General features: G+C 40.1%; 1 long non-coding RNA gene across 4 annotated transcripts; it reads right to left on the bottom strand.

Annotated features, from left to right (window-relative positions):
- Positions 1-920: 920 nt before the first annotated feature.
- Positions 921-25,184, bottom strand: LOC311434436. Of its 4 annotated transcripts, none has more exons than XR_014691488.1 (6): positions 18,337-18,392; positions 9,888-10,006; positions 6,903-7,058; positions 6,070-6,228; positions 2,433-3,658; positions 921-1,336 (listed from the first exon to the last, which is right to left on the bottom strand). It is a non-coding gene; the product is annotated as an uncharacterized lncRNA (long non-coding RNA). The 4 variants fall into 4 exon arrangements; XR_014691489.1 differs by having other exon boundaries at positions 2,433-3,379; XR_014691486.1 differs by lacking the exons at positions 921-1,336; positions 18,337-18,392 and adding an exon at positions 25,058-25,184 and having other exon boundaries at positions 2,407-3,658.
- Between the last annotated feature and the right edge of the window lie 209 nt (positions 25,185-25,393).

Here is a 25,393-nt window from a genome sequence, read left to right as displayed (position 1 = left end):
ACAGGAGTCTTGCAATTGGGCATCGACAGAGCTGAATCCCCAGAGGAACTGAAATTGCATACTTATCCTTTTTTTTTTTTTCCACCACAGTAAGACAGTGAAAAGCCACTCGCGCTCCACATATCTTTGTTCTTTTAGTGGTTATATTCATTTCTTTTAAAGAAGTCAACGAACTATACCAACTATAAATGAAAATATTAAACATTGGTTAAAAAAATGGGTGTTCTTTGCTTTTCGTGTTGCTCGTTAGGTAATGATCTACATGTAAATCTATCACATAAATTACTGCTTTTGTGCTGCTTTTGTGGTGGCCACCACTGAAGACTCTTACTTCCCTTTCCCTATTACTTGGTGTATTTGTGCAACCATACCCTTTTTTGTGTGATGCTTGCCATCAGAAATCCAGTGAATTCTTTGAAACTCTCTTAGAGGTTAGACTCGATGATCTTGAGGTCTCTTCCAACCTAGAAATTCTGTGATTCTGTGTGATTTTCTCTCCCATATAGCATGGCTCTTGACATGCTCTGTGTAAGGTGACCCCATGTGTAGGAATATCCCAGATGACAAACTTCGTTTAGCAGATAGAACATCACTCTCTGCTGATACAAAAGGCATTTTTGCAGGGACATTTTTAACATTTGTGCCTTGACTTTTTTCCAGTGAAACAAAAAGCTCCAACCACCCCAATGCCTTATTTTTTTTTTCCTTTTATTTATTTTTTTTTTCTTTTCTGAGGAATAATGCTTATAGGCCACAGTAAATAGGGCTCAGCCATACTTGGCACTGTACAGATCCAGCGAACTCAGAGCAGGCAGAGGAACAAACCAATGCTAGCGCTAGCTAACTATGAAAGCTGCAAATTAAATTTGCTTCTGAAGTAGGGCACAGGTTAATAAGAGTGTGGGATGCTGTTTCATCGCAGAGAAGTAATAGCTTCCGTGTCTGAGGAGAGCATATTTTATCTGTGCGACTGAAGCAGCGACATGGCAGGCCCGGTAACCTGCCACTTGCAGGCTGGGTGTCAGCTCTCGGGGGGGGGGGCAGCACAAAAGGTGGGTCTCCGTCAGCTCTGCAGGGAGGTGCAGGGCTGACCTTCCACTGCCCATGTTGTAGGCTGAGGTCATCCCTTGCTGTCACAGTTCCTGCACTGTACCTGTTTAACCAGATGAACAGGCTCAGGACCCCTGCCTGGTTTCTCGCTGGGATCAGAGCAATAATTTTACTGTCCGTGTATCACGTTGTGTCCTGTTCCTCCTCCTTGCTGAATTGGGTATTCATGGTTTGTCCTGAACGCCACGAACCACTGGACGGCCCGAGATGCCTTGCTTGTCTCTCACTAAAAGGAGCATAATGCAAGCAGCGATTTCAGATGCCAGCTGGGGAAACATTATTCATATACCTCCAGGGCTGCATTCTGCCTGTGCCAATAGCAGCTGATTTTATCCTGTTAGGGAAATCAGCTGCAGAATTTCCTTTGGCTTTGGCTATAGTGCTCTACTGGAGCAGCCTAGGAAAAGCTGTGAGTGCAGATTACCTTGAACTGTAATTGCCTTCCCTGGTTCTGGGCACCCCAGGGCACTATCCTGACCCACTAACTCCTGGTTTTGAGGCTGAACTCTGCTGATCCCTGCTGTTGTCCCTGCTCAGGTGGCAGGATGAGACCTGCCATTTCCCATCTCTCTCCTCCCAAGGCCGCAAAAGATGCCTGAGGAAGCCACTGCCAGAGGATGCTCAGGGAAATGGGGGTAGAAGGGGACAGGGCATGGCTCAGGGGGTGAAAGGGAGGGAGAGAGCAAGTGGTGATGGCCACAGGCAGGTTTGAGGGGGTAGAGGAACGAGGAAAAACAGCACAAATGATGGAGAAAGAATGCTACAGCTGCATAACCCATTTCTGAGCACATGTTTTTTGCTGCAGTATGGAACCCACATAACCACGCCGCTTCAGTACTGTTGGTGGGACCGTAAGGGTATTGCCCCTACAGACTGCAGGCCTGCAGGAAGTGGGGACCTACATAGGAGTCACTCTGCCTTCCTCTTCTGCCCTTATTTCATACAAAATGGTCAATGTTGTGTTTTTTTGTTTTTTTTTTAAAGCTATATAATGATGCCACATGCTCATAGGGCAAGGGATGTTCTCAGGTCTGCTCTCTAGCAGTTCTTAAACAGTTTTTACCCTGAAAATGTTTTTCTCTGCCCTGTGTAAGAGTTCTTGAACCACTGGTAAGGGGAATCATGCCTCTGACTCAGGTATTGCCTCCCCATAAAGCTGTCATGTTAGTACAGTGGCATCCAGATATCATTTGGCCTCTGGCAGTGTCCTTTTCCCTAGACTATGCATAAAATAATAAGAAAAAAAAAATTAAAAAGAAACAAAGCAAAACCAAAAAACAAACAAACAACAAAACAAATGATTCAGTTGTTTATTTCCCTACCTGCCTTCCTCTGCTCTTCTTTCTCCCCCGCCTTCTCAGTATCTGATCCATGCTGTGGGAAGGTCACAGGCTAACAGATGCACAACAGCCAGACTGAGAAGGTCAGGTACCAGGAATACACAACAGCAAGCTGAGACGTTGCAAATGACTCCTTTAATACCGAGAGTGCTGGGGAACAAACAAACAGTGTTTTTGACTTATCAATAGCAGCGTGTCTCTCTTGTATTGCTCACAATCCTCCCATGTATTTAATCCCTCTGCAGTGCTTTTCAGCTATCGATGTTTTTTTTTTTTCTGACAATACAAGCAGCCCATTCCAGACGTGCTGGCAGCACATCTAAAACGGTGTTGGCACATTCTTCTCTTCTTTATTAATTCTTGATTTAAGAAGCAAAGGGCCAGGGAGAAGTAAGTTGCTGATGGAACTTTGGGTGCCGCTGTGAGGGGCAGAACCGATGAGCCAACACTCAGGTACAGTCTGATGTCAGAAAAAACGAAGTGGGGAGGGAAATGGTATTCTGGAACCATTAAAAAGTGCTGGTCCACTATCACACATTGCTTCTTACAGGAGGCGGGTAACTAGATGGTGTAATAGAACTTACAGGTCTGAAAATCACCAGGAATCAGCTGATGTCCATCTCTACCTCTTATTTCTGCCTCATACAGCCCGTGCTTTTTCATCCTGCAGCAAGGAGACAAGAGGTTTCACGTTGGTTCCAGTCGCAGGCAGAAGCAAGCAGGTACAGGCAGGGTGAAGTGTCGTTGAGCATTTGGTGGGATGGGAAGGGCATTCTCCTTGAAGAGCAGCCATCTAACTCTGGCCAGGAATATCTCTGTTGGGAAACTTATGGCAGGAGATCTAGTGCCTTGTTCTGGCTCTTTTCTTCAGAATCCACGCCCAGTTTTGCTTCAGTGCTGCGGTGAGCACATGAGGGTTCTCGAGGTAACTGTAACTCAAATTCAAAGTAGAAGATTATTCTGAGAAGCAGATTAAGCTGAAAAACTGTTAGCTCTGATACCTTTCTTTACTTTTTACTTTAGTTTGCAGTGTCGACACAGTTCAGATCGCGATTTCCCAACCTGCTGCAAAACTGACAAGACCACATTCTGTATTGCATGAGGTGCCACGGAGGAAGCAGGGGGTTTGGTAGTTAGACCTGCTGTTGCACAAGCCTAGTGGAAGCAGTTGAACACTGCAAGCTCAGGGCAGTAACTGAATGCATCTGCTAAAATCAGAGAAAAAAAGTAACGTTGGAAGAGACACCAAGAGACAATCTCGTTGTTTCCTCTGCTTCAGCTGTATCTATTTAAATCCCAATAGCAATATTCTTAAAGCCTTCCAGAAGTGGCAATTCCCCGGTTCCCGTAGGCCATTTATGACAGCACCCACAAGAAACCTAAAAAAGCTCAGTGGAAAAATGATTCCAAGGATAAATTAAGCAGCTCAGGCTTTCAGTTAAGGTTGCTGGTGAGTTCAGAACATTTTACTTCATCGGTTATATCCTGGGTATCTTTTTAATTATAATCCTCAGTGCCACCAGAGATAAAGAAGAGAGAGCTCAAGCTAGCTCAAGCTATTTCCTTCCAGTAAATGAACCCTTTCTTACTGATGCAGACTTTGGTTGACTGCCACATAAACACTGGGACAGAGTACTGCTAGAAAGCACACTTGAAAAGGGCCCAGAAATATCAGGAAGTAAGAACCCACTGGTTTGCTTAAGTGGGGATCAGAGTACTCCTCGCAGATACTGCCAAGGGCTATCTCCTACCTCTGAGTCATGCATTTTGCAACCCAGCGGAGATAGCAGGGTAGTGCACCCTGGAATTTGGTCTCTCTGCTCTCGTACCTAGGTAGTTGTTTGCTTAAGAGTTAGATTCATCACACCAGTTATCATCTAAATGCTCTGGCATGTATTCCTCCAGCTGGGCTGGCATCTCTCTGCTGGGCACAGATGTTATTTAAAACCCTCATTGCCTTAAAACCAAAGGTTGTTTTGTTGTGTTTTGATGCCAGGGTTCTTGAAGAGAGGGTTCTGGAGAGTCCTTTTAGGCTAAAAAGGTGGCATTTTCTTATATATGCATATGGCACCCAGAAGTGGGCAAAAGGATACAGTTCGAATGAACAGTGACAAGTCACATCATGGGCTGTACTTTCTTTCATCTTCTACTGCCTCACCCCGTTTCTTCAATACCAGCCTTTAATGCCATTATTTTCCCCTCTGACCTCTTCATGTTTTAAAGATTTCTTATTGTTCGTGCTCTTTCTTTTTTTCTTACCCCTCCACATTTTGTTCTCTCACCCCAAGCGAGCTCCATTTACCTTGGTTTGGGGCTTTTGTTAGTGACCTTGTGAAGCTGCTTACATGTGCACGCACAGCTTAGCTGTGTGCTGGAAGAAAGAGCCTCAGACCTCTACAATGACATTTGGGTCTGCAGTTGCTTAGTTGATTGTCTCCTGCAATCATCTGTTTTCACAGAGGATTCAAGTGCAGGGAGAAAGGAGGAGCCACCTCCCACACTACCCAGGGACGAATGCATATCGTCGTGAGGAAAGGACAAGCAACTTCTGCCAAGTCCCACAGGCACTCTCCTCTCCCCACAGTATTAATCCTCCCCTACAGAATTAATTTGCACCCCTGCCATGTCAATGGTTGGACATACAGTTTGAGAAATACCGTGACAGTTCAAAGGTACAGCAATAACTAGACCCCCCCAAACACAGCACATGCTGATCTTGTCGGTGCCCGGGCCCCCACAGACCTCTAAACACAAAAATCTGTCTTACAACTCTGTGTTTTTCTTGTTCATACTTCCTTTTAAGTTTCCTGCTCTATTTCATGCCTAAAAATGGCAATAGGGAAGAGAGAACTGGAGGCAAAGAATCAGTGAACAGGGGCACTTAGTCTACCCAAAGCTCTAAGTGAGACCTCTGTTTCATGCTGAACCTTCCTGTAAACAGGTGCATTTCACCTCAAGAGTTTTGCTTTGTTATGTATTATGGGATTTGGAGAGACTTTGAAAATAAGCTTACATAACTGGTTTATCCTATCAGTAATGTTGATAACTGCATACCTTCCTTGGCTGGCAGACTAAACTTCGAGTAGTCATACCCTGAATTAAACTAACAATCAACAGAAAACCAGATGGGATTCATCTTTTGTTATTGTTATTCAGCATGAGTCCTTAAATGTAACAAAAACCCGAGAGAGAAAGCTCAGGCTTTGTGTCTGTTAACAGTCAAATGCCTTCATCTTCATCCTGAAGCAGCGCAGACAATGCTAATTGAGGCTAGCTTACAGATTTGTAATTGCTAACCTTTATACCAAATCTTTCAGATGTCAGTTCAGGATTAGGTATCATCCTTATTATTTTAGCTAGAATCCAACAATTCTTTTCATCTGTATCATTTAAGGGTACCCTACTAGAGTCCTGTGAGGAGGATGGCATAGATCAGTTTAATAAAGCCTTTGAAGAAGCAAAGAGCTGTCTGAACTCTAAAATACTCTTTTTTGGAAACAGTTTTTGAAAAAAATAATATTAATAATAGAGGCTTAATTCTGCTTAAGACATTAATGACTGAATTCAAGCAGTAAAGCTCAGCGCAGTAGTAAGGCCAAGATGGGAAGCAAGTACTCACCAGGTTCTTTAGTCCACAAAAGGTAATGAACCTAGATTCTGCTTTATTGAAATAAGTACACCCTCACCTGTAGGCTTCAACAAATAGGTAATGCATTCTGTTTTACACAAATGATCATTTGCAAATTGTGAATAGTCATTTGATTTTCAAATGCAGTACCTGTAAGTGAAAATTAATATAGACATGAACCCTTTATCTGGATAGTACATGGGCAAAATTAGCAAATTACACTCAGAGTTCAGCTAAGTGTGAAAATTTTCCACTGCAGTTCAGTGTTTTAATGATTGGGTGGATTCTTTTATCCTTCTCTCACTTTCTCTGTCATGCTCTCTTCTTCTTCCCTCTTTCTTTCCTTCCTTCCTTCTTTCTTTCTTTGGCTGAACAGTATCTATACTGACCCGGTTCACCTATCCATACTATTCAGACACACAAACTAAATAAAGCATTAAATTCAATAGAGGTGTTTCATTTTCAAGCTAAGAGACAGCAACATTTAATTACTAGCAGGCTAATTCTGCAATTGGTATTCACTGGCACCACTCAGCATGATGGAAGGGTGTTTTGTTGGACTCAAAATGACATTGTGCAATGTCTGACAAACTTTAAAAAACAAACTGTGAAAGCAAAGGCTTTGAGATACAAGACACGTTACCAAAATGAAAATATAATTCAGGACTAAAATGTCCACAGTGGAAATTAATTATAACTTTTTTTTTTTTTTCTTATAAGGCACATAATGCTAAATTCCAAATTCTATATTTAGGTGCTTAAATAATAAGACTGATTTCCAGGTATACCAAAAAGTTTGCCCCAGATCTCAAAAGACTGTTTACCACTGTGGGTGAGGGATGACCAATCCATCCTAGAAATCACCTCTGGATTTTCTCATAAGATGTATGCTTTTATGGCTGGTAGTGTTGTTGCACTAATTCATCAATGCAGACCTTTTCCTGAGATCAAAAACAAGTATGATGAAGCAGCTTTGGTTTCTCCGTAAAAGCAAACAAAAGAAGACAGAACAGATATGCAATTTCAGGAGCTATAAATTCACTGCAAAGGAATTTAAACAAACAAACATACAAACAACTATTTACATTCCACTGCCTACTGTGCTGAAAAAAATAATTTGAAAGAATGTTATTCAAGATCAGGTACTGAAATTATTTCTTCCTTTTAGCTTAAGAAAAAAAAAAAAAGAACATTTAAAGATGAAGTAGTTCACAGTTAAACACAATCAATCCCTACACACTGCATGTATTGTCTATGTTCATTAACTAATGAGAGCATTTTTGTACTGTAGAAAAAAAAAGTCACATTTTGAATACACGACATTATTCAGATTCAGCTGCTATCTAACACAATTCTGTCCTATGTAATATTCATTGCATGGCTGGGGTTTTATGCCCAAATACAAAATCTGCTAAAATACATGGCTCAGAAGACGTAGCAAAATCATATCTAAATCAAGAGCATCACCAAGTGGGGTGGGTCAGAAAGCCACATGGGCTTATTATCTGAGATAGCAGCTGAAGAATAAAAAATCAGGACAACTACACTTGCTTCCCTGCTTGGTATCCACTGGAGATCCTCACGGAAGAGATACAGCACACGAGGGAACAAGGGTAATAGCTTCCGCTGAGATGATTTTCAGCTGCTTTTAGTTCTAGTAGCATGGTTCAGAAAGAGCAGGGGACTACTGCAGTTTCCAGCATGTAATTACCATTACCAGAGACCCCGGCCTCCATTCAAAGCATTCCACACGATCTTTTCTAGAGTGTGCCCATGCACTAAAGCAACACACGTCAAATCGAATGACCCCAACTCAGAGCAGGCATTCTGGGAGGCACCAACTTCTGCAAAACTACGAGGCCATCGTTCTCCCCCAGCTCCTGCTTTGAGTAGCCATGCAAAATTGTGCAAAATGATGTTCCACCCTATTTTAGTGGTTACATATTATGCTTCATGTCATAAACGTAAAAGATTGTTGAGGAGGATGCAGCCTATCTAAAACTAAGAGACCAAGTGAGAACTCCACAGTGGCATTAGGTGATATTGCAATATACGTCGCAATCAGGGGAGCAGATAAAGCTAGACCTTTGTAACCGCTTTCTGTTCATGGATACAACAAAACTTGTTAAGAGATCCTGTTTATAAAAAAAAAAAAAAAAAAGGAAGTGATGCATCTTCATTTTCTTTTGGAGGGCAGTCACTGTACACGATAAAAAGAGCTACATGAAGTGAACTGCAGAGAAGACATTTAGTCCAGCTATGGCTTTTTCAGTCCTGATAAATGCATTAAACCGAGACAGAAGTGACTCATTCTTCTCAATAACGTTGCTTCAAAGCAATTGACAGCAGAGAACCGAAATGTTGGCCTACAATAGCAAGACAGAAGAGAGGGATCCAAGAAAGTTCCAACTTTATTTATTTATTTTTAAAGTTCATTGCAGTCATGCCAAACATATTTCTTTCCCTACTCACTGGAGTCTATCTTGAATGGACAGCCTGGCAGGCGTCCATGAGAGACAGACCCTGCAAGAAGCGTAGTGGGACACATGTTTGTAGTTTGTCTAATGAGAAATCCCTATTAAATGTTTAAGTCAAGGTTGATCTTAATTTGCACCACTTGCTTAATAACTGAGACGGATAAAAGGGAATGACAGGATAAAAAATACGCACTTTGCCCTGCACTGTATCTAGACATATGAAAGTCACCCCGTACTTTAGACTCCTTCCCACAGTGGAGCCAACAGCAAAGTGCTGAAGGCAGAACTGGGCTGTAGGGAACAATCCTCTGCTTTTATGACACGATTCCTCCTGCTCTTTCCATGCATTTTAGCAAGGTTACACACATACACAGCCTGCTTGGCAACTGCGCTATTAATGTTCCATTTACATTTTTAATTATTTTGCTTTACAAGTGTAATTTTTTATGTTAACATTAAAAAAATAAAAGTGCGATTGATATGGAAATGGAGACTGAACCACTATCGTGACTGCTGAAGTTTCGTGTTCAGTGAAAGAGGAACTACTGCCACAACCTGCTTGTGTCTGACATAATCATAACCAGCTAGATAAAGATGTTCCCTTTCATTACAGCAGCATGTTTGGACACTTTCATGCTTACAGAAATGTTAGTTTAGCAGGAATTTGCTATCTAAAGCAAGGAAAAGTAGTTGCATATGAAAACTAGCAAATATGATGGCCCAGTTTCACTTTTGCTTCAGACTTCTAACATTGCAACTGCAAAGCAGCAATCTGAAAAGGCTCCGTTTTGATTCTGTACAGAAGTCTCAGTAGACAAGCTTGCAAAATAGGTCTCCCCAGAATATATTCTGATTAAGAAAGGAAAGGAAAATCATATATATATACAAATATATATATATATATAATATATATATGGGCTATTCCTTGAACCAGACCAGCACAAATATGCCACCTGAGAGGAATCAACTCATTCTAACCAGCAATTTAAATAACTGAGATTAAAAAAGTGTGACTATTCAGCTCTGAAACAAGTCTTTCCATTATATCATACGAAGAGGTGTCAAATTAAAAGGAGACACTTGAAGCTGGACTTCTTGAGTATGTGAAAATGAGATATGTGGAGGGGTGTAAGGACTGGTAGGGAACCTCCAAATTTTACAGGGCAGTCAGAATATTTTGGGAGACTGCAATCTGCTTCCCTTGCAACATGAGTCCTGAAAAAGTTGGTCTGAAATATCCAGGTTCCTTCCACAGGTCAGCAAAGTAGAGAGCAAGTTTTACTCCTTTCAAAAAGTATTGAAGCTCTGCGGCATGTGCAGAAGTAGTGTGACTTACCATTTCCTGGCAGAAAGATCTCATCCTGAATAGACCTCAGCTTGTGCAGTTCAGGTTTGAGATAAATGACCTTCTGCATGTGAAGAGGCACTTCTGTATCAGTCTGCATCAGTGACTGGGGGACAGAAGAAAGGAACTTTCAGTGGTTTAATGTAAACTGATACGTGTAAAAAACAACAACAAGAAAAAAAAAAAGAACAAAACTTTGTTTTATCAAGAATGCTGTTCTACAAGATAGCAATGGATTGATAATTACTCGATGTAAAGAGAAACTTTTGATTTATATTATGCTGGCAATTTATGCTGTTTTCAAGAAATAATTTTAAAAATGCATCCTTTTACCAATTTTTATACATAATATTATCATATTCTGGCAGAACAAAGTACATCTGCTGAGAAACTAGCTCACAGTGTGTGATGTCTAGTATCTCTGCCAATATTAGCTTTATGGACCAAGTAATAATATTATGTTAATAACTGCTGATTGCTATTTGTGTACCAGACTGTTCCAATACCATGGTGATGAGCATGCTGCTAGTGTCTGGAACAGATGGACAGACCACGAGAGATATTTGCCTTGATTTTAAGACAAATAGGATTACCTGTTTCATTAACAAGGCTACAAGAAAACGTGGACAAAAACACATGATCCTATCACCATCTCTAATAGCCAACAGGAAGAAAAAGACCATGCATCTGTAAAGACACACATTGTATGCACTGATTTGCCCTAACTTTCAGAGAGCAAATCTCTGAAGCTCGTGCAAAGCCCATGCAGCTGTTTTATGCTGTTAAGAGTGGAAACAAAATTCACCATCTCCTTTCACTCCCTGCCCAGCAGCACAGCTCCGTTACACTTCTCTCTCTGCAATGGTGATGCTTCAGGCTGGACATGAGGCAATGTGTGCTGTGATTCCCTACCCACCGACATTAAGGACATCTCATAAAGAAGTTGCGACAGCTTCCATCCTCTCTGGAGAAGAGAATTAGAAGAACAAACGTGCCTTTATCTCGTCTTTTTGATATGGACAAGAAATAAGGAGAAAAGCACACTTTGATCCTGCTGTGTTGTTTCTTAAGCCCTACCACACGGAGGTCTAGATAGCAACTTTATTCTGCACTCTCTTCTTCTCCCACAGAAATGGGAAAGAAAGGCCATGAGACAAAAAAAAAGGCAAATATTTTTGCTGCAGGTTGTGCATCTCTGTTTAGACTTAAGGCTATGATATTGGGAAAAAATATCTCAGGGCAATATAATATTATACAACTCAAGATATGATGCCATACACTATTGACAAACTGTTTTTGAGTGACTGAAAAAGCTGTTATGTGGGGAAGAGAGCTCTGACACGGAGCACTGGGGACATAACAATAACAACTCCTTTCCTATCTCAGTGAAAAGCCAAAAGAAGAAACTGGAATCTACTGCTTTCATATAAGAGCTGCCAATTTCCCACTGGTATCAGAAGCCAGTCATGTTTGGAAAGGAAATGACCTCTTGCTGCATTGCAAAACTAGCAGGTGCAGATGGCATGTGAACAACTTTCCCAATCGCTGATCCGCCAAGGTCACAAAACAGAAAGTACAAATGGTTTTAAGGACAATCGTTCGGTTCCTGCCAGGTCCTTTACGGATTCTGGAAGCACCGTATTCCATTTGGTATGCAAAAAGATTCAAAATAAGGCCACCAACACAGATGAGGTGTCAGATCACTGCAACGATACATTTCCCCCTCCCAAGACAAACAAACAAGTCCCTACAAATTACATATGTCACCAAACACCAGCATGCGCTGAAGCACCACAATCATTCAAATGAACAGTGGCGATGCCTAGTCTTTAAATTTAATCATCTGTTGACACAGCCAGAAATTTTGCTGAGAAGTGCCTGCTTGTCCTGCAGCACTGTCTGGCCTGCAGACAACTTCCCAGTGTCAGACTGCAGCAAAGAGCTGGGAGAGGAGCTGCTCGGTGCTACTGCCAATGCTACAGAGGCAAGCTCTTGCTGTCTCACCGTGTGGCAGTGTAAAGCGTGTCTGAGGATGAAACCAGCAACAATCATGCCAAGTGCTGAAGGTTTTACCAGGGAACGAGATTTAGGATGCAGCTTCTGCTGAACATGCCAAGGAAGATCAGCATGGGTGAGGGCTATGGGTGTTTACCATAGTGCGTGGACAGGGAGGATCAAATCTGCAGAACTAAAATGAGAAAACTTTCTGCCACACTTTCACTTTCCTTTGCTTTTTCACTGGCAAGTAACACCCATCGACATCTGTCCAAGGCATCATATCATACTGCTACAACCAGAGGCTTTGAGTAGGTCCCCACTCACATCTGAAATACGCAGCTTGAGAAAATAACAGGAAATAGCAGAGCAAAGGCAGTTTCCAAGAACCATAGAGACAAATCAGCACTTCGTTCTTAGTGGGTAGATTAAAAAAAAAAAAAAAAAAAAAAAAAAAAAAGAACTTCTCTTCCTCTCTGTGAAGTAGGGTGAAATATAGAAGAATTAATTCTGTTTCTGCAGAGCTTTGCACTTGCAAATACTGATTGTATTGTCATCTGTTCCCAGTACCAAAAAACAGGTCAGATAGGCTAGTTAGAGTAGAATTCATTTAAAAGCTAAGCGACGATAGCTGCACGTACAAGACAAGTATCCCTTCCTCCTTCTAAGGGACAAGTTCCTCTATCCCGATATGGGTGTCTAAGATAAATGGAACAAATCATTTTCTCGAATGCCTGCTGCTCCTTATTGACTATTGACCATTTGCTGAGAGAAAATGCCTGAAATTTAGGGTGTGATTCATTTTATTTTGTCAATTACTTCTGAGCTGTCTTCAAAAGGAAAAGCCGTGTACAACACCATCATGGGACTCCATCTTTATTGTCTCAGTAATTCAGTCTTCTTATTTTCACCAGAGAAAAGCAGACATACCTTGCATTGGCACTAAATTTTTAACCTGGGTTCTAGAAAGTAAGCGACATGCTTTTTGATAGCTTTTTCAATATCCCCGTGTTTTGCAGAGGTACTGCTAAACGACTGCCACAAACTGGCCTGGAATGATGAGGCCATATTTCAGGGCATGAGACCAGGGAGTAAAAATCCCAACATGCAAGGCTTTGACAGCTTCAAGGAGAAAAAAAGCATGGGGAGAAGGAAAGAAAAATAAATGGAATGAAAAATTGTCCTGAAAAATTGTCCAAGCTATAGCTTTCAGATTTTCTTAGATATTCACCAATGAAATCAGTGAAATGCTCTTGAACAATACTTATTTTTTAAGCTGGCAATATTCTTCAGTATTTTTGAAAGATGCATCATTTTTTCCTACTAGCCTTATTCCTACATCAATTTGAACATATTTTGAATATAGGGTAATTACTTAAATCTTTTGTGTGCTCTTTCTCCTTCACACAGTGTATAAAGTGTTACTACAAACAGAAGGAGGGCATTTAACCCTCATAATATTTCACGGAGGTCTCAAACTATATTTTCTTTTCTTCCCAAACTCGTTTTTACATATAAGGAGTTCTGGTCCTCACTGAAAGAATACTAAAATTATAAGCTAGTAGAATTAAAACATCGTAACATGACAGTTGAGTTTTTGAATAATGATGCTTTATATCTTTTGCATTAAAAAATACGAACCCTCATTAATTAATTAATACTTGGGAATAAGGATTATTATTAGTTTATTTTTTTAAGATTCAGTAATTCTACCTTTTTCAGCTCGTGGTGTAGCAGCTAGCCATAGGTATCAGATGAGTATTTTTGTATTGGAGCAGCAGAAGTAGAGGCCAAGACTTCCTCCTCTCACTTAAGAAATAACCTGCCAGGCCTTTTTCATACACTGCAAAGGAATGAAAGAGAACAGCTTTCTTTCTTCTAAGCACCTCTCAGGTCAAATTTAAGGATTTGCTATTGACAATTTTAACTAAAAGGAGTTCTTTGGAAGACAACTCTTTTTTTACTGTACATACCCAACAAACTCACAGATGATATCCAAGGTTCAGTTCCATTCTTTTGACAAACCTAACACTCAATGCAGGAAAATGGTCTAATGAGCCTAATAAAAAAAAAAAAAAACCAACACTGCTACCTTTTTTATACCAGGAGTTAATTTAGATGCAAGCTTATGCAAGCACAGATCTGACCAGTCAAGGTACTGCATGTTTACAACCACCCCTGCACTGCTCGACAGGAGTCAGCTGAGCACACCAGTCATGCCATCTGTGTCAGGGTGTTGTAAAGGAGTCATCTGGGGGGTTTTGCAATGCCCTGAGTTCCTTAACGAGGGGAATCCCAATCTATCTGCATCAGCATTGTTCAATATTATGAACTTCAACTGTAGATAGAAGGGCTCGTGCCTTGCAAGCTGACTGCTTATTGGGATTGAAGAAGGAATGATTGGAAGGCAGGAACTGAATACAGAAATCTACTATTTCACAGAGTAATGTTAGAAATTATATAAAAGCAGGCACTAGAAATTAACTTTCTCAGGTTTAAAACAAATTAATCCTTGGATAAGAGCTGTGTCATCAGACCACTCCAGCAAACGTGTACTAAGGTCTGGGCTATGTTTTGTTGTAGAGGCATTACCGCTTTCTGGAAGCTTAATCTTGCAGTTTGTTTAACTGCAATGGCCATTCCATTACCAGCCCTACTAGCTGGGAGGATCTTACAGTTTCGCAGAGGCGAAGAAGTCTTTTTATTGCCAATATCTACAGAGAGTCTCCTCTTCTAGTTACATCAACAGATGTTTGGTGGGAAAACTTGTACTTGGATAAGCATCTAGATAGAGCAGTTTGCTTTGTGCAAAGCATGTGTATCTGTTACATACAGTGATGTAATCTACACAAAGTCTACATTTTATTTTACTAATTCAGATACAATATATTAATGTATACAGTAAATTTTTAACTGTTTTTGAAAATATGAACTAGACTATCCAACCCCATGGCAGGAGCTAAATGGATTTTTCAGAGACAGAGCTGTTGTGTACAGCTCTTCTGCCAGTTTCTCCTTTCTTGTTCCATTGAAGCATTTATTTTTTTACCTAAGACAAAAGAATAGCCTACCTCTGCCACATATTTCAACTACGGGTTCTAAAATAGTCAAAGGAGGGTTATTTTTCAAGTTAACAAAAACATTAGCAAAACAATGGAGTTTTGACCTACTGGAATGAAGAATTGATAAAGATGCTGATAAGAATTAGAGAAAATTGCTCCAGTTTACAAAATGTGCCTATTAAAATTGATCTAGATGCATGCTTAGGTAGATTGTTTTATGCACCTGTTACTGGATTTTGTTTTCCCATACATACCTGCAACTCTCTCACAGAAAAGGAAATATATATTGGAATGACAACAGGTTAAGCAGAATAAATCGCATCAGTAATGCCAGCCTAACAAAAAATTAATCTATACATAGATTTAGAGCAAATCTGGAATTTGAACTATGCATATTTTCACCTAGAAAAAATCAAGTTTAAAACAAAACAACAAAAAAGAAAAAAAGAAAAAAACTCCACCAAACCCACCACAAGAGTACAATGCTATAAACTTGTATGCCAGCTCCCTATGAAACAACTTCTTGGGCCACAAAGTGAAAACAGGCTTCAGTGCTGCTTCCATGTCTATGCTCTGTCTGTATGAGGTGACCTTGCCAGTGCTGGAAACTGCCATATCTAGGGAAGTGCCTTCTGTAACTGTTCCGATTTCCTAAGGAAAAAAGGCTTACAGCATCATTTTGTGCGAGCGCCTATTCTGCTGTCTTCACTTCCTCTTCAAATAGCTTTTGAATCCAGCGCCTGCTTTTCAAATAAATTTGAAAGCGTAACACAGACTTCAAGATAGAAGTTTGTTGCAAGTTTAGCAGAAATAAGCAACCAGCTAGGAAGAAGAGATCCAAATTCACCTCCAGCCATGGGAAAGGATGCAGCAAAAGCCCCATGCTTGTCAGACACAAGACAATCCAGCTAGGACAGACATAGAGAGCATCCAGGCCAGGGGAAAACCATGGATCAAAACTTGCATCTGACTAAATATAACAGAATCCGGTATGGGACACGAATCTATCAGAAATCAGGCTTCACTGGTTCCATTGCTCATGGATGTACTTGCTCATTTCTCTTAAACTTTCCTACCACGCAGAGAGTTAGGGTTCCCTAAATACCTGCTTGAGCCATTCACAGTCCAAGATTATCCCTTATATTCCAGCTACTCCTTCCTCTTCAAATCTTTGGTGTATATTTAGTGAGGACTTCTTTCCATACTCAGAGTAGATCTCCTTAGTGCCCCAAACCATTGTGTAGTTTAAATACACCTCTTCCATCCACCTATGATTTTTCTCAGTGTACGAAACCATTTACTCAAGTGGCCTAATTTAAAATGTGATCCTGCCTACTGACATTGGTTTATATACGTGTATGAGTCAGTCTTTTTCTCTCTGTTCATTGAGTCCTTAGTAGTCTAAAACATTATTTTTTTTAAAAGGAAACCATATTTCTCTTGCACCACAGACATTATAAGGTTCACGTTTATTGCACTTTTTCATAGAGCAAAATCTTGGTATATTCTCCAGCCCCAGAAACATGACTGTGAAGGAGTAAAAATTAAAAAGTTTAGTTTAAAGACATACCCAGAACAGCTGCTCTGGGAGAGCTTGAATAATTTTTCAGTTGGCAAGTAAGAAATGAGCTCACACTACAAACTTTCTTTCTCTTGAAGTTAGTAGCAGGATCTCTTCCCTCCTCCCAGCTCCCTGTTTTCATAAAATTTATCAATTTCATGTGCTGCAAGACTGGAGCCCTCTGTCTTTCATACTTAAGTGAAATGGCCAAGGGGGTTCCGTGTTATTAGTGCTGAGTGTTGGCATAGGCAGAGTATGATCACATAATCCTTATTTCTTTAGGGAATAAATCAACGAATCACCCCCCTCACTTTTGCACTAGAAAAACAGCTATTAACTCACTGATCTATCTCCTACAGATGAAGGAGGCTGAAGAAGCAAAACAAGCAAATGATGTTAAGTGAGGAATAAATTACTCTTTGGTAGTCAGATGGAAGAAAAGCCTCTGAGGAAATTTCATCACCACACCCTGCTAGTTATTAAAAGGCTGTGTGGAAGCCATGGCTAGGCGACTGCTTATGCAAACTCACCAAAATGTTTGTTTAATGAAAAGATTACACAAAAGGTTTCACGACAATGTCTGCTACGTCTAACAGGACTGCAGTATCACAGAAAACCCAGTCTTGCATTTACATCCGTCCAGGTAGACTACTGTCTCTGTGGGGAGCAGGCAGATTGGTGCATGCACAGTCTAACTGAAGGATTCCGGCCACAGGGGAAATAAAATAAAAAAATATATTAAAAAAATAATAAAAAGACTTTTTGTCTATAGGCTGTGACAAAAAACAAGCTTAGGAAATGAGTTGTGTAGTTCTGTCATGGATCAAGGCTTGCACAAACGTATGCCTTCTATGCAGAACAGAGTCACAACGGATCCTATTTGAAGGATTTTGAGTGTAATTTCTGCTACATGTAAACATTTGAAGGAAGACTTTTCATGTGCATCGGAATGAATAAAACTATAAATGGATATTTTGTCAAAAATACATATTTTTAAAGTGTGGGACTCTGGGGAAAAAATCAATCAAGAGATGCACAAATTTTACAGTAAAATTTACAAGTTAAAAATCCTACAGTTAATACCCACTGGGAAAAAGCAATGTTGCAGAACTCTCCTGGCTATGTTTTGATCATCCCAGTGAGTGGGCCCCTTCAAGATTATTCAAAGATTAAAAATGGGATGTTGCATGTAGCTACCGTGATTCACTTGATCTTTTTCTGTCTTTTTCCAGCTAAGCTTTTTCATTCACAGGGAAAAAACAATGATGTCATCCAGATCCCCACTCTGCTGAGACAGGGTAATTGCAAGGTTTTGCACTGTCTTGTGGATTAGAAAAATTCAGCCAGTGACATTTTTTAATAAGAGTAGGTTCATTTGCCATTACTTTGTGGTAGTTCATGAGAGAGACAGAAGTGTCTTACTATCTGCTTCTGGCCACCAAGGAGCAATGGAGAAACACCCAACCTTCCTACAGGAGCACCAGCATTAGATACACCTATTTTGAAATAAAATGAGACAGTATTTTATGTTGCAAAATGATTTTCCTAGTAAGAAGAAACAAACCCAGAGGAAAATGGGATAGATTCTATTCTGCTTCTCTGTGTTACAGTCTTTCCCTCTGCAGATATTGATACAAATATAAAGAAATCTCAGAAAACTCCTACAACACCAACATTATAGCCATATAATAACTTAGCTACATTTGTAATTACTAGACACAAAGCACAAAGCTAGTTGTTGCTGTCTTCAATATCTAAGCAGCTTGTCATTGCAACGTTTTAGTGAAAGGAGCCAGATCCCGATTTATTTGTGCCTACCTCCTTATTACAGTTCAGATCTGAGCTTAACTCAGCAGAGACAGCAGTGAGTCGCTGCTCAAGGCTGCCACCTCCTGTCTTAAATCCCTAGTCACTCACTGGCATATTAGTAACCTGATCAAGGAGCTTCTCCTACAACTCCTTTGTCTGTAAGGCTAATTCTACAAAGAAAGCATGTTTCTTCAAAACCAATCAGTCACAAAGATTTACATGAGCTACAGGACGTAGAGCAGCTGTGCAATATGTTGGCAATATAACTTACCAACCGTTACACTTCCACGGACATCCATAGCTATTAGATCTAATGAAAATCAAAAAAAAAAAAAAAGAGATGATTTCCTCCTCAGGCAGCACCACGCTGTGTTTCACTATGCTGTGTTTCAAAAGATGGACCTCTCCATTTTATGATACACGTTCACCAACTGGCAGATAAAAATGAATTACCAACATCTGAAACATGTTACAGTGCTTGCAAACTGCTGATTAAAGGAAGAAAGATTAAAGACAGAAAGGTTGCATTTTTTTTTTCCCAATGATTAATCCTAACCTTACATTCAAGTGGCATGAAAACCCCTGAAATTAAGAAATTAGAGGACAGACTTATGCTTTGCACACTTCAGATGTCTGATCTTTGCTTCTTTGCTTCTAATCAATTAGGCTAAAAACTTGCAGCCTTTTATTCACATCTGAGACTTTCTTTCCATGAGCCTGGCTACTGGAATCAAAGGAAATGTGCCTGACTGTGTTAGTTTCTAGCCTGAAACCTTGATATTCTCCTTGTAAGGAAGCAGAACAATTTTCAGACAAAAGTTTTGGCTACACTCATTTTCACCTGAAATTTACAAAAAATAAATGCCTTTATTTCCTTTCCTTCCCCATCTGTTTTGCCGTATTTCATTTGAAATGTAGGGCAAATAATCTCTGCTAAATTGCTCATTGAAAGTTTCAGATATTTTTCAGTGTATGAACAGAAGAAAGCTTTTCCTTATTTTAGGCTAGTGGAGCATCCACTTATTTTAGCTATTTCCTCATTTTCATTCTCAATCTTAGTAAGTTTTAGCTTTCATCCAACCAAGGTAGCTTCCAGAGGCCTGCAGTGAGGAATTTCAAGGGTATCACTCACTAGTTCCCACCTCAACACCGAACAAATTAGTTCTCTTGTGCCATGGCAGTAAGCAGAAGATAAACAAGCAAAACCCAAAAACCAATCAAACAAACATTATTTTTGAAACAGGTCTTGGGTTGCTTACATGTAATAAAGTTCTTATCACTAAATGGAGTTTGGTAAAAAAGTGAATCTGCTGAGCATCTGCGCTGCATATAAATCAATCAACTTTGCAAATGTCCAGCATTTCTGAGAAATCCATCCTAATTTTTAAAATCAGTTTGGTCTTTGTTAAAAACAACAGGGTTTTAGAAAGCTAAGAAAGCTAAGTTTTTCAAAAACAAATGAAAAGTGCAATTCAAGCCACGTAGCAATATCACATGACAAATCTTATGCCTTCTGGAAAAGGTATTTAATGAAGGAGACTGCATCTCGTTATAAAATGTCTCTCCTTTGGTCAAACCTGCCTGGTCTTCAAAGCACTGCGTAAAGCTCTCCAAGGACAGAACAAGCACTGTGAGGAAGGGGAGCTTGAAAGACCCTGCAGCACAGTAGCACAGCAGGCTTTCCTGCATCCCACGGACCAGGAAGCCAGCATACAGATGTTTCCATCTCCTAACCTCTTGTATGCTGTTTCCAAGTGATGCAGGAGTCAGGATTTAATCTCTCCGATATTCTCACACGTGGCCTAGTTACCAAGCACCTGGCAGTCTGCCCTCACATCCTACTTCCATGATATAGTCAGCTCTGAAATTTCAGGACATACCTCATCTTGCTTCAGTCACTGCAAGTCATCAATTTCTAATTCACACTATGCATGGAATGTCTTTTTTTTTTTTTTTTTACCCCTGAAATTAATTGAAATAACAGATTAATTTAACACACTTCCATGCTACCTTTCCTTGCCCTTGCCATCACCCTCATGTGGAGTTAGACTCACACATACCTCCTAAAATCCACGCTGGTTCTTGAATTGCTGATACCTGTGGAATGCTGCAGGATGTCATCTCTACAAAAAAAAATATATATATGAGCTGTTGAGTACATCATAATCATTACAGATCAGTCTAGCATCTACAGATCAAACCCAGCAATGGGTTTGCTGACAACAACTTCCGATTGCAAATTTAATATCCTTATTTTCACATATATTTGTGCACAAATGGAGGCTAGCTTGATTACCAGTGACTTCATTTTGTTCCTGAAGTCGTTAGTGCAAGCAAATGCAGTCTAATTAAATAAACCCCATGAAGTACTGCTACCTCAGGTGTCATGTTCTCTGACTTTTTTTTTCTTTTCTAAGTCTTGCTTTTAAGAAGAATATAATAGGGGCTACTCTTAAAAACCAACAGCATGTGGCAATATTTTCCTTCTAAACAGCAGCATTGCATTGGCATGTTTTTAATGGGACCAAGCATATATCTGTGTAAAAGTATCCTATAAAAACTGAACTAAAAATTTAGAAAAATGGTAAAAAAGCAATTAAAAAGGTTACCTGTTACTTGTTAAAAGTAACCTTTACTGTTATGGGGGTGAACTCCACAGCAGTGAGGAATGAATTGATTTGAAATCTCTCTCTTTTTTTTTTTTTTTTTTAATTTGAGGTGTAAATAGACTTCAGTAATCAGAAATCTATCACCACAAAATTATGTCAAAACATGGCTCTGCATATGCTTTGGATAAGTTTTGAAAACGCCATTAATTTTTGATAAAGTCACTATTCAAAAGTCAGCACTGTGGTTGCATCAGATGATATAGGGTCTGGTCTGGGCTCCGTCTCGGACATCCCCTATGTGATAATCACTTAAAATTACATTTTCAGAGGTGGCATTTAATTTTGGATAAGCCAGCTTTGCCTGCCAGACTTTAATATCTGGTACCCAGTTCTCGGAAGGTGGTTTCATTGGCTTCAGCTGGTATGAAGAGAACTCCAAATCTTTGCAAATCAGATTCCCAAACGTCTGAATGTCCATTGTTTGGTATTTGGATGCTCTGCAAAATGTCCATAAAACATTACCAAGGACATAGAGGAGAACTCAAGTTTGTATCCACTGCACGTGCCAAAACTACTGCTGAACATTTAGGGTGATGGGGAGTAGAGCTCAGAGCATCCAGAGGCTTGCTGTGATTTCCGATGCCCAGGACACCTCGTCCACACATTTCAGTGCTTTGGTTTAGGCCACAAGAACTTAAAGTGCTTCAAAAAGAAGCCATAGCTGAAAAAAAAAACAGGTTTGCTCTGTCATAAAGCCATCCATGGCCCCTAGCTTTCAGTGAAATGAATGGAAGTATGTGCCTTACAGGGATCTGGGCCTTTGTGACAAGGCATCATCTCATGTATCGTGATCAAAATTAATTATGATTTGCAATGTCTGAATGATATAACTTTGGTTGTAGTTGTCTTTCAAGAATTTTGAATGGCAGATGCCAAACAGGCTAGAGATACTACATGGAATTGAATTAAACTGAATTAAAAAAGAAACAAAAACATGACCTTTATAATGTGTTCTTTTGTTTATCTGGAAACAAATCAACAAAAATAAGAGTTTGCACTCTGTAATTCTGTGATACTAAAGAGGCACAATGTTTTCTCTATATTTGGAAGAAATATTATTGAAAAATGCCCACCAAAAAAAAACCTGTGCTCAACATATTTTAATTCTACGTCCAAAACCCCCGCTTACCAAGCCCAGTGTTACCTACACGGGATCATATGATCGAGGTGAAGACATTCTGCAACTGTTCCACTGTTTCCAGCACGCATGACTCAGAATGGGTGTTGCTAACAGGGAGGAGAATCCGGTGCCTTTTGTCCTGCACACAAACCCAGGCCTGCTGAGCACTCTCTTTTTACACAGCCTGACACCTGAGCTGCCTTTTCTGAGCAGGAAATGTATCCTGTGCAGGACACCTGAGCAAGCTTGGTTTTGATAACAAGGAGAGTTAGATATTCAAGATTTGGTAAAAGTCAGGGTGCCTTAATGCTAATGAGCTAATCTGCCCTTTAACCCATAACCGATCTGGAAGCATTCTGACTTCCTGAATATTTCTGACTTACTGCCTCCACTAGTTCATAAATCCAACAAATAATACTCAGCGTTTAGTCAATTCTAAGACATGCTTTCTTTGAATCTCATTTTTAAATTTTGATAGAGCAATGAAATAATTCTGAGGCAAAGGTCAAATGCCTCAGTAGGAAACAAAACCAATTAATGAAGAGAAAAGGATTAATGCCAACACTTGGGTGGGGTGTCTTTCCCCTGCTCTGCCAAAACAACACCGGAACCTGCCTCAAATACACAGGAAAGGGCCTCGGGTTCCCCAGCCTGCACAGAGCTGGCATCAGCACCTCCTGTACACCTACACCGAGCCGGCTCAGTTAGAAGTGAAAGTGGGACTAGAAACACACCATTTCCTCTGCTTTCATACGCTCCAGGCTGCCACTTCGTTTAAAGAAGAACTCTTCTCAGGCTGATCAGACACTAAGGAGATGTCTTCTGTTCCTCCCAGACCCTCTCTTCCCTGCTATACCGAGCAGAGCTCTGGGTGTCCCCAAAACCCTTTTCCCCTGTCTGTTCTGAGCATTTCCTGCCTCTGTTCATGCGGTTTCTCTATGCCTGCACATTTGGATAAACACAGATTACTAAATTGGCAATTTCATAAAAATCCATTCAGCTCAGTATGAGATAGATGCAGTACTTTATCTCAAAAACTTCAGCACTCCACTTAGTCATTATACTTTTATTATCTTTTATCACAAAGCCTTGCTCTCTTGCAAAAGTCACAGCAAGTAACTGCACCACCTCCCAGCAGGAAATGGTGTGTAGGTCTCTCCACGGCTTTACAAGAACAGCTAGTGGGCACTAGCTCCTTGCAAGAGAAGTTGTTCATTTACACAATATTATACAAAGGTTACTTTACAAGTTACTGCAAGAAAACAAAGTCATGAAATACATTTAAAATTTACTCTGAAAATGGAAATATATATATATATTATTTTATTTTATTTTATTTGTTTCTTTACAATCTTCTAAGCAAGTTTAACGAACTAGAATACACACAGTATGGAAAACATGCAATGTATGCACAAAGAGGACAATTCAAATGTATATAGTGCCCTATATTTGCACTCATCAATTCACTGATTTTTAAGCTTTCCCCTTCAAGACTTTGCGTGACTAACCTACAAAAGAAATACCAATCCCTGTACAGTTTGGATCTATCTAGTTAAATTAAATCTCTCTTACTACGATTTATTTGTGAATACATTGTACTATTAGCACAGGGCAAGCACTTCACAAGTACCAACGCTGTGAAGCATCTCCGGGATGGTGTGGTGTTCCTCAGTGCCACTCATGCAGACAATGGATCTCGTGCCCCACTGATGCACTGGCATCCACTGGCATGGAGAAGACATTCTCCATTGCCCTGCTTGCAGCAAGTGGCACTGACACATACAGACCACAGTACAACTTCTCTCCCTGCTACAAACTAGGAGCTGACACTTTCTTCCTTACAGACTTCACGTTTTCTTTTTTGCTTTTGGACATTAAGTAAGAGCTCAGCTCAACTAAACTGGGTGAAGTAAGTTTTTAAATAGATTTCCGTTCAAACCACGTTATATTTCCTCTCCTGCATTGTGCATGACCTTTAATAAAACACCAAAACCTTTTAAGGCTATCCAGCAACTGCCAGTAAGAGTTGGTAGCAAGAACAGCGTTAGTTAATGACTACGCTGTGCAATACACAAGTTCCTCCTTAACAGGCCTATTTCTGGTGCAGAACTTGCATCCTTTTGATGCCTAATCTTATATGTTATGCAAGAAGCAGCAAATTAATCATATATTCTGCAGTCATTGGCAGACTTCAGTGTCACTATTTCTTGAGTGACTTTAATTACACTGTGATTTCTGACTGTGGTTCTTCACCTAACCCCTTGTAATGCAGGCTTTTATTGAACTAATAGTCTAAATCCCTGGCAGGAAACGTCTCACATAGTAAAAGTTATGGGGGGTGTATATTAATGTAACAAAATTAAACTCATAAACATACTTACAGAGATCTAGTGATCTCAGACAAGTTAGAAAATGCATTGTTTGTTCATCCTTTTTCTTCAGGTCTCTCAGATTAAACTCTAATTTACCTCCAAGCAGAGCGCACTTTGCCATTGCTCCACATGAGGAAGCACTGCGGAAGCATTCTGGCAGACCAACAAGTGATTAAAACCCAAACTGAAACATCTCTCATTCCCAGAGCTCAGGGGCTTTGCTCATGACCATTAGAACGATACGGCACAGTACATGTCCAGCTTACTGAAACTGAGACTTGGGCCGGTTATGCGATGTGTCCAAAATTACACAGCAAGTCTAACAGCTGTGTGCAGGCAAGCTCACCATACCCAAGCCCTCTTTGCTGGGTTCAATGAGCTGAGTGACTTCAGATACACGGATTAACTACTTTTTCTGGACGAAGAACAGGCTTTTAAAGCAATTGCTTAACATATTTGACTCCAGCCAACAATATAAAACCTTCACTTTAAAAAATATTAAAACATCATGCAGTGAAAAATGGAAAATATTAAGGCTAAGCTTATTTATACTAGAGTGCAAGACATACCCAGGTGCAGCTGCTAGGCTCCAGAATGACCAGAAGTCCTTCCGTGATGGCTGCAGCATGCAGGATTGGCCCACGTTCCTTCGGATTGCCTCCTTGTCCGATGAGGTGGTGCCTTGCCTTCGCATCACTCTTAATGTGTGAATGCAATTAAAGCACGATAAAAAGGCACACATTCTGCTATTTTTTTTTTAACATTTCAAAGCATGCCAAAAAATCAGAACTATTATTCGTGTGTGACTTGGATGCGTAAGTATACAGAAAACGTGTGTGCTTTTGTTGTCTCTGTCTAATTATAGCATGCTGCTGTTCAGGGGATCACAGAATCATTAAGATTGG

The sequence above is a fragment of the Aythya ferina genome (assembly GCF_964211825.1).
Source record: "Aythya ferina genome assembly, chromosome: 3".
In the NCBI taxonomy this organism is placed as follows: Eukaryota; Metazoa; Chordata; class Aves; order Anseriformes; family Anatidae; genus Aythya; species Aythya ferina.
The sequence above is the reverse complement of the archived record's forward strand: the minus strand, read 5'-3'. Positions and strand labels throughout refer to the sequence as shown.